The sequence below is a fragment of the Triticum urartu genome, chromosome 4A (assembly GCF_056163025.1).
Source record: "Triticum urartu cultivar PI428250 chromosome 4A, HENAU_Tu73, whole genome shotgun sequence".
Classification (NCBI taxonomy): Eukaryota; Viridiplantae; Streptophyta; class Magnoliopsida; order Poales; family Poaceae; genus Triticum; species Triticum urartu.
This window is the reverse complement of record NC_141876.1, coordinates 241,828,513-241,836,937: the sequence shown is the minus strand read 5'-3', so window position 1 is coordinate 241,836,937 and position 8,425 is coordinate 241,828,513.

Here is an 8,425-nt window from a genome sequence, read left to right as displayed (position 1 = left end):
TAAACAGACCAAGGACTTAGTGGAAATGCTATGTCCCTAAAATTAGCATTAGCAAATGCCTCACTTTGCAAGATCGTGCTAGTCACCACACACATCACAAAAATACATGGGTTGCACCTCTGGAAAGATGGCAAAACCCTTAACAAAACATATGTAGAGCTCATGGGCATATCATGCACACAATAATCATGGCAAAAATGACAAATATCTAAATGGAGCAGCTGATCTGACAATTATCTCAAGTAGCACTGTTCTAACAGCATTTCGGGCATCAAGATGAACTCAAATGAAAATGATGCAATGAGATGAAATGATGTACTCTCTGAGACGAACATTTTGATACGCTATATGCCTAAAACGGAGCTAAGGATGAGGAGTCACGGCACGATGAACAAGAGCAAATGAATTAGGGTTAGGGAAAAAGTCAACCCTCGTTTTGGATCTCAGATCCAGATCCACTGTAGCAGCGGCACGAACTCCGAGGATGGCCGGACTACTCGCCGGCGTTGGAGTCGGCCGACGAAGGAGGAGGTAGGCGCGGGGGCGGGGATGGCCGGAGTGGCCGTGGTGCTCGCCGGCGTTGGCGCGGGGTCGGACGGCGTCGGTGGCGGCCGGCGGCTCCCGGGCGCCTCGGGCGGTCGGAGTTCGTGAAGGGCGGCGGCGGCGCGGCTCCCGGTGGCCGGAGCCGGCGAAGGAGGCGGCGGGTGCTCGGGTGCGCGGGAGAAGGAAGGAGTCGGGCGGCTGAGGCGGCGATGTGGGTGCGGCTCGCCACGTGGCGCGCTGCGGTTGGGGCAGCGGCGATGTCCGGTGGCGGGTCGGACGTGTCCGGCGGCGGCGGTTAGAATTTTAGGGTTTTCGAGGGAGAAGAAGATCCGGATTCGGAGGGGTTCTATTTATAGGCATAGGGAGCTAGGAGAGTCCAAATGAGGTGCGGTTTTCGGCCACGCGATCGTGATCGAACGCTCTAGATGATGGAGAAGGTTTTGGTGTTTTGGGCCAAATTGGAAGGTTGTTGGGCTGCAACACACACGAGGCCTTTTCAGTCCCTCGGTTAACCGTTGGAGTATCAAACGAAATCCAAATGATACGAAACTTGACAGGCGGTCTACCGGTAGTAAACCAAGGCCTCTTGGCAAGTCTCGGTCCAATTCGGAAATGTTTAATCACCACACACGAAAGAAAGGTAGAATTGACCACCGGAGGAGAACGAAGCGCCGGAATGCAAAACAGACAACGGGGAAAATGCTCGAATGCATGAGATGAACACGTATGCAAATGCAATGTACATGATGACATGATATGAGATGCATGACAACGACAACAACACACGGAGACAAAAACCCGAACCCGAGAAAATAAAATAACTTAAGGCCGGAAACGGCAAGAGTTGGAGTACATATAGGGTAAATCACATCCGGGGTGTTACAGCCTCTCCTTCCATCCGGCCCAGCAACCCAGTGCTGCGGCCACCTAGTGCCTTCCCGTGGGGAAACTCCACGTTTTAACTAGGTTGTCTCCACCTAGCGGTCTCTGTCTTCCTTACCTTTCTCGTTCCTCTCGTTTTCCTCATCTCCTCACAGTAAAAACACCCAGGCCGGGCACACATGGCCACGAGGGTAGCCCCGGCCATGCACCTCCCCCCCATAAAGCCTCAGCCCCGCGCCCTAGGGTTTTATCTTCCCATTCCTCCCTTCCTCCGCGCTGCCGCTGCTCCAGGTAGGTCGCCCACACGTCGCCGATGCCATGGTCGGGGAGAGCCCAAGCTCTTCTCCGGCATGAGGATCCTTTCCTTCGCGGCCGTCTACATCAGCGGGGAGTCTCGCGAACCTCTGCTCCGTCTTCCTCGTCTATGATAGCTTCCTCAGGACCCGGAGCTTCCTCTTGGACGCCTCTGCTTCTTCTTCGCGGATCGAGGACCATCGTCGATCAGCGCCTGTCCATCCGATCTGTCGTCACCAGAAACCCCGTGGTGAGCAGCCGCGTCTCCTAGCTCCTTCTTGTCGTCGATTTCTTTGTGTACGCGATGCACGCACCAGGTCGAGGCCACGATCGCCATGCCGTGCGCCCGAGACAAGTTCATGCCCGACCTCGAGTTCCCTGCTGCACCGTTGCACGCTCACCAACAAGTATGCCCCGCTGCACGCTCGCGTCTCCCTGTTTCTTGCACCACATCACCCACACGCACGCTCACGCTCTCTGTCGCCTCGCCGCGCCATGCCTGGCTGCATGCCTCGTCTCGCTTACCAATCTCCCCTGCCTCACCGCGCCATGTCATGGCCCCGAGCCAAGCAACGCTCGAGCTTGAGCGGCCCGCAATCTCCGCTCCTCCCCAACTCTCTTCGTTGCCGTTTATCCGCGTATTCACCGATCCGCATGGCCCCGAGTTCGTCCTCCATGGACGGCCTCGAGTTCGGCTCATCTTCATTTTGTTGCTCTGTTCGATGATCCACACATATCCATTCATGCGCACGCCCACAGCACACGCAGATCACGGCCCACGTGCGTGCTGCACGCACGTGCCTTCGCCCTCGCTGTCGCGGCCGAGACGAGCTCCTGCTCGAGCTCGCTCTCGAAGACATTGTTCTACCGCTCACGCACCCACATGACACTGACTAGTTGCAGCCTTGTGTTCCCGCACCCTTGCAGCCTCACCGTACCCCTATTCCGCAACCCCGCTGCCACATCCTGAGCCCTGCTGCGCCGGCGTTGCTCGCCGGCATCGTCGCCTTCTTCTCTGCCAACAAAGAGGAAGCCAACTTCCACTTGGTACTGGTTCAAAAGGAACACTTCCTACCTTGCGTCAAACACCTCGAGCCTAGCCCAGTGGTTCAACCCTCTCTCGCATAAACAGCAGACCCAGGTTCGAAACACCATCGGGCCAGTGGTGAAATGCCCTATTTTTACCATTTTAGTCTCTATGACAGTGGGACCCCACTCGTCATCCTCTCTGTCTCACTCACACCCAGCTCTCACTCAGGCCAAGTCCTCCTGGGCCGCTGCAATCAAGCCCATGCATATTTTTTCCAGTCTGTGTATTTTAGCATTTTCCAATGCACTCTTATTTACTGAAATGCCACTGTTTTGCATTGTTGATAATTAAAGTTCCATGCATCCAATTGAAACATGTCATATATGCATTTTGCTCATATTTTCATGTTCTTTAACAGTATGCAACTTTCAACCTTGTTAAAAATGTTTAAAATGCTGTTTGAGTAAATTTGCTTAAATGCTATGCTAAAATGATTTAGTTCATAACTAATTAACCGTATCTCCGAATTTAATAAACTTTATATGTAAATGGGGTAGAAAAATTTCTAGTTTAACATGGTGACTTTACTTTGCATGTTTAAAAACTCTAAAATTGTGTTTAGGGCAGAACAATACCAAATTCATAATATGCACATGAGGATTTTCCGGACTTGTTGTTTGTTGTGCCGGCCTCAATTAAATTTGCCTAGTTAGGTAGTTTTATTATGCATCACCCCTTGCCATGTTAATCAACATTTAATAATGTTGGTACTTAAACGAGAGAGAACTAAATAAGTCATGTGGTGTTCCGTCAATATGCAACTCGTTGCATATTGAGCTCCACTTAACTTGTAGTTTTGCTTGTGCACTTTGCCATGCCATGCTTCATTAAACCAGACATGCATCATACTTGTTTGTGCATCATGCCATGTTGATTATGTGATGGTTGTTTAATATGTTGTTTGCTTCTTTCTGGTGTTGCTTCCTTTGGTTAGTTCCGATAACGTCGCGTTTGTGAGGATCCGTTCGACTACGTCCGTTTGTCTTCTTCATGGACACGTTCTTCTTCCTTGCGGGATCTCGGGCAAGATGACCATACCCTTGAAATAACTTCTATCTTTGCATGCTAGTTGCTCGCTCTATTGCTATGCCTATGCTGCGATACCTACCACTTGCTATATCATGCCTCCCATATTGCTAAGGCAAGAGCCTCTAACCCACCTTTCCTAGCAAACCGTTGTTTGACTATGTTACCGCTTTGCTCAGCCCCTCTTATAACGTTGTTAGTTGTAGGGGAAGATGGAGTTTGTTCCTTGTTGGAACATGATTATTGTTGGGATATCACAATATCTCTTATTTAATTAATGCATCTATAAACTTGGTAAAGGGTGGAAGGCTCGGCCTTATGCATGGTGTTTTGTTCCACTCTTGTCGCCCTAGTTTCCGTCATACCAGTGTTATGTTCCTTGATTGTTGCGTTCTTTACGCGGTTGGGTTATAATGGGAACCCCTTGACAGTTTGCTTTGAATAAAACTCCTCCAGCAAGGCCCAACCTTGGTTTTACATTTGCACTAACAACCTAGCCTTTTTCAATTGGGTTTCCGGAGCCCGAGGGTCATCTTTATTTTAAACCCCCATGCTAGTGCTTCTCTAAGTGTTGGTCCAACCTAAGCGATGTCCGGCGCCCCCTGGGCAACCAGGGTCTATGCCAACCCGACGTCTTGCTCATCCGGTGTGCCCTGAGAATGAGATATGTGCAGCTCCTATCGGGATTTGTCGGCACATTCGGGTGGCTTTACTGGTCTTGTTTTACCATTGTCGAAATGTCTTGTAACCGGGATTCCGAGCCTGATCGGGTCTTCCTGGGAGAAGGTGCCGGGGTTTCTGATCCACGGGCACCTATGGGACCGGCAGACCGGGTCCCTTTTGGTTCGGCGGGGGGCGGAGGTTGCGCAAAGAGCAGATCGAAGCGAAGCAAGCGGGCGGTTGGTCGTGCGAGGAGTAAATCGAGGCGAAGCACGCGAGCGATTTACCCAGGTTCGGGCCGCACGGATGCGTAAAACCCTACTCCTGCTTTGTGGATTGGTATTGATTCCTAGCTCGAGGGCGAGCGTGAGTGTGTGGAATTGCTGAACCTCGCGAGAGCTCTCGAGGTGGCCGACCCCCTCTACGTTGCACACGGGCCTCCTTTTATACTCAAGGGGTTGCCGACATAGAGCAACGGGGGCCAAGGGCAAAAATGGAAAGGGTGCCGTGGGTAGGCACAGCTAGGTGCTGTAGTAGGCACAGCTAGCTGCTACAGTGCTATCATACCTAACCCTGACGGCAGGGGACAAGGGCATTAAATGCCCGTCTGTGTCACCTAGACAGCACCGAAAGGGACCGCTAGGGACGCCACCGTCTTGCCACGATGGTTGTCTTGTCAGCGGCTGCGTGCCACCGCACGCCCCTAGCTGCACAGCCTCCTGCCACGTGCGCTCGGGAGGGACCCCGGAGCGACACGTGGGTGGATGTGCTGGAGCGCGGGCGTGGAGTGGGGGCTTGCCGCGGCAAGCGCCTTGCCGCGACCGTCGACTTGTCGCTTCCGGGAGCTTGTCGCTCACCGGGCCTTGTCGGGGCGCGTAGCGCGCCGCGGCAAGTTCCTTGGAATGCCTCGGACGGCCTTCCCAACAAGCGCCTCTTGCCGGGGTCTTGGAACGCTTTTGATGGCCTTCCCGGCAAGCTCCTCTTGCCGGGGTCTTGCCTTCTTCCCGGCAAGCTCCTCTTGCCGGGGTCTGGTCTTGAGTACTTTGTTCTTGAATGGTCGTCAGAGGGACCACGGAGATTCTTGGCGGTGATCTGGCAGGCCTTGCCGCGGGACGCTGCGACTGCCCGTGCACAAGTTCGGGGTACTAAGGGTACCCCTACTCTAGTACACCGACAGGAGCCCCCGGGCCTGGGCCAGACACGGTGCCGAGCGCTGTTGGGCCAGGCCCAAAACAGTGCACGGGCACGTGCGGCCTAGGTCGCGCCGCATATCTCTCCGCTTCCATCGCGCACGCCCGGAACGGCGCGCGTCGAACGCGGCGTCGTGGGTGACGCGGGCGGCGCGCGCGCGTGGGGCTGAGCCCCGCGAGCATGCGTCAAGCCATGATGAAGGGGAACGGCCCACTCCCTCTTCTCCAAACGGAGGTAGGCGTGGGGGCGTGGCGCATTTACTGGACGGGGCCGGTGCGCGGTTTCCGAACGCCCACTCCCCGAGATCATGGGGTAGGGCGAGGCCGCCCCATCCGTCGCCTCAGTTCTGCATCTCCGCCACACGGCTCCCACGCATTTGGGATCGCGGACGGCGGGAGCGGGAACCTGGGCCGTTGCGAGCAGAGGGGACGGGTCGGCTCGCCTCCCTGCTCTTCCTGTGCCTTGATTCGCTGAGCGGGGCGGCTGGGCTCCCACTTCGCTCCTTTATAAGGAGCGGGAAGGGAGCACTGAAGCCTGCACTCTCCCGTCTCCTCCTTTCTTCAGCTTCTGCTCCCCTTTCTCTCATTCGCCATGGAGAAAGGGAATCCTGGGCCTTCATCGGTGGCGGCGAGGGTCGCCGCCAGACAGCACACCCTCCCCTTTTCCTCGCTTGTGGTGGCAGAGCCAGCCATAAGGGGAAGAGGGAGGGGGCGAGGTGGTGGACGAGGTCCAGGACGAGGTCGAGGCGCTCGGGGAAGAGGCGGACGGGGCGACGCGCCAGCTTCGCCCCCGCCGGCGGCTCCTCCCCCCGCGGCGGTCCATATAGGGGACAACCCTTGCGAGTTCTTCATCAAGCTGCGCCGGGCGCCTCGTCGTTGCCTCCGGCTTCCGGCTCCGTTCGCGGGCGCGATGGAGTCGGACCCGCCCGAGACTCTGAGATTACACATGAGGGGCTGTGGGATCAGCGGCACGCGAGTCCGCGTGGCGTTCCCAGCCCCTGGTGTGATGTATCTCGATCGAGGGTGGAAGACGTTCGCCCGCATCCACAGCTTGACGGGGGGACTCACCCTCCATTTTAAGCTGATGGAGGGCGATCTCCTCTCCGTCAAGGTCTTCGGGTGCTTCGGCACCCGGGCGAAGTGCTGCATGGACAGCTCCTCCGATAGCGAAGGCTCCTCCTCGAGCGGGAGTGACGAGGAGGAGAGCGGCAGTGATGGTGAGGGTGGCGGGCGGCAGGACGGCGGCTCCGACTAGGTGTCGGGCGCCGTCTCGTGCGGCACCGGCGACCCTATCATCCGCGGCGCCGGCTTCTTGAACTCCCCGGGGGCGTCTCCTTGGGCGGCTGGCGTAGGGAGGTCGCGGAAGGGGAATAGGGCTGGCGACAAGGCCGTCAGGTCGGAGTACGAGGGCATGGTGCCCTCGACAGCGTGCTGACGTCCTGCCGCCCCTCCTTCGCACCCTTCTCCCGGCGTCGCCATCACCGTCCGGCCCCCGGATGTTCTCTTGGTGTCTTCTGGCACCTGTAGCTCGCCTTGGCGCCCCTTTCCCCTTTTCTCCTGCTTGTTCTACCTCCTGAAGAGAGGGACAGGAAAAGGATTACGGGCACCTTATCTTTTTAATTGTAAGCCTTCGGGCCTTAGCTGTATCTTGTAATCCTCTCTTTCATGTTTTTCATCCTCTATGAACTGTACCTGTATGGGATGTTTTTTAATGAAAAGGGGAAGTTTGCCGGGTTATTTGCCTCGCGGGTTGAACCCATGCCAAAGAGCAGATCCTTGGTGTCTCTCGGACAGACGTTCCCGGCAACAGGCCCTGCCGCCTTCCCACGTCGCTCGACCTTTCTCGCGCCTTTGACGGAGGTGGGAACGAGGTGGGCGCGGCCTCCTCGTTTCATCCCTTCTGCTGCCGCGACTACGACCAAACTTGGCCCCGGGAACGCGCTCCAGGGCCTAGAGTCGGGGGAGCACGGCAGTTTCCGGGAAGAAACGGGGTTTCACATTCCCCAATCCATAGGAGGATGCATGAAGAGGGATGAAAGACTTATCTGATATTGCAGCCTCCGGCAACTCTGGCTTGCCGGGGGTGACATTTTGGCATCCGCAGCCCCCGGTGTTCTTGCCGGGGCCCAGGTGCCGGCGCGCCCTTCTTCTCCTTTTCGTCTCCAGGTGGCCTGGCCAGGACGTGCGAGCCCTGCGAACGAAGGAAAAGCAAAGGGACGGACACTCGACCTCTAAGCTAGGGGTTAGCCGCTGTTAGGGACTATCGACCCTAACCAAGGACGAGACTCAGACTCAATCTAGCATGCATGCTATAGCCCCCCGGGTATGCAGCGCTTCATTTACTGGTGCTCAGGGTCTACGCCTAGCTCTGTACAGAGGATCACATGCAACAGCGGCAAGACTCGTACAGAAAGGTGGTTGCCGGACGGGGTCCGACAACCGCGCCTTACGGGTAAAACTTACGAAGATGCTTGATGTTCCAGGAGTTGCTCACTGGGATGCCATCTTCGGTCTCAAGGCGGACAGCGCCAGGCCTTGTGACTCGTTTCACCCGGTAAGGGCCTTCCCACTTCGGCGTCAACTTGTTTGGATCTTGGCCGACTGAACGCGCCGAAGAACAAGGTCGCCTTCCTCGAAGCTTCTGGCACGGGCTGGGAGCGACGGCTCGCACAGCGGCCTGAAGACGATCTTCCTCAAGGAGCAGCGCGTCATCCTGCCGCAGCAGCTCTTGCTCAAGCTC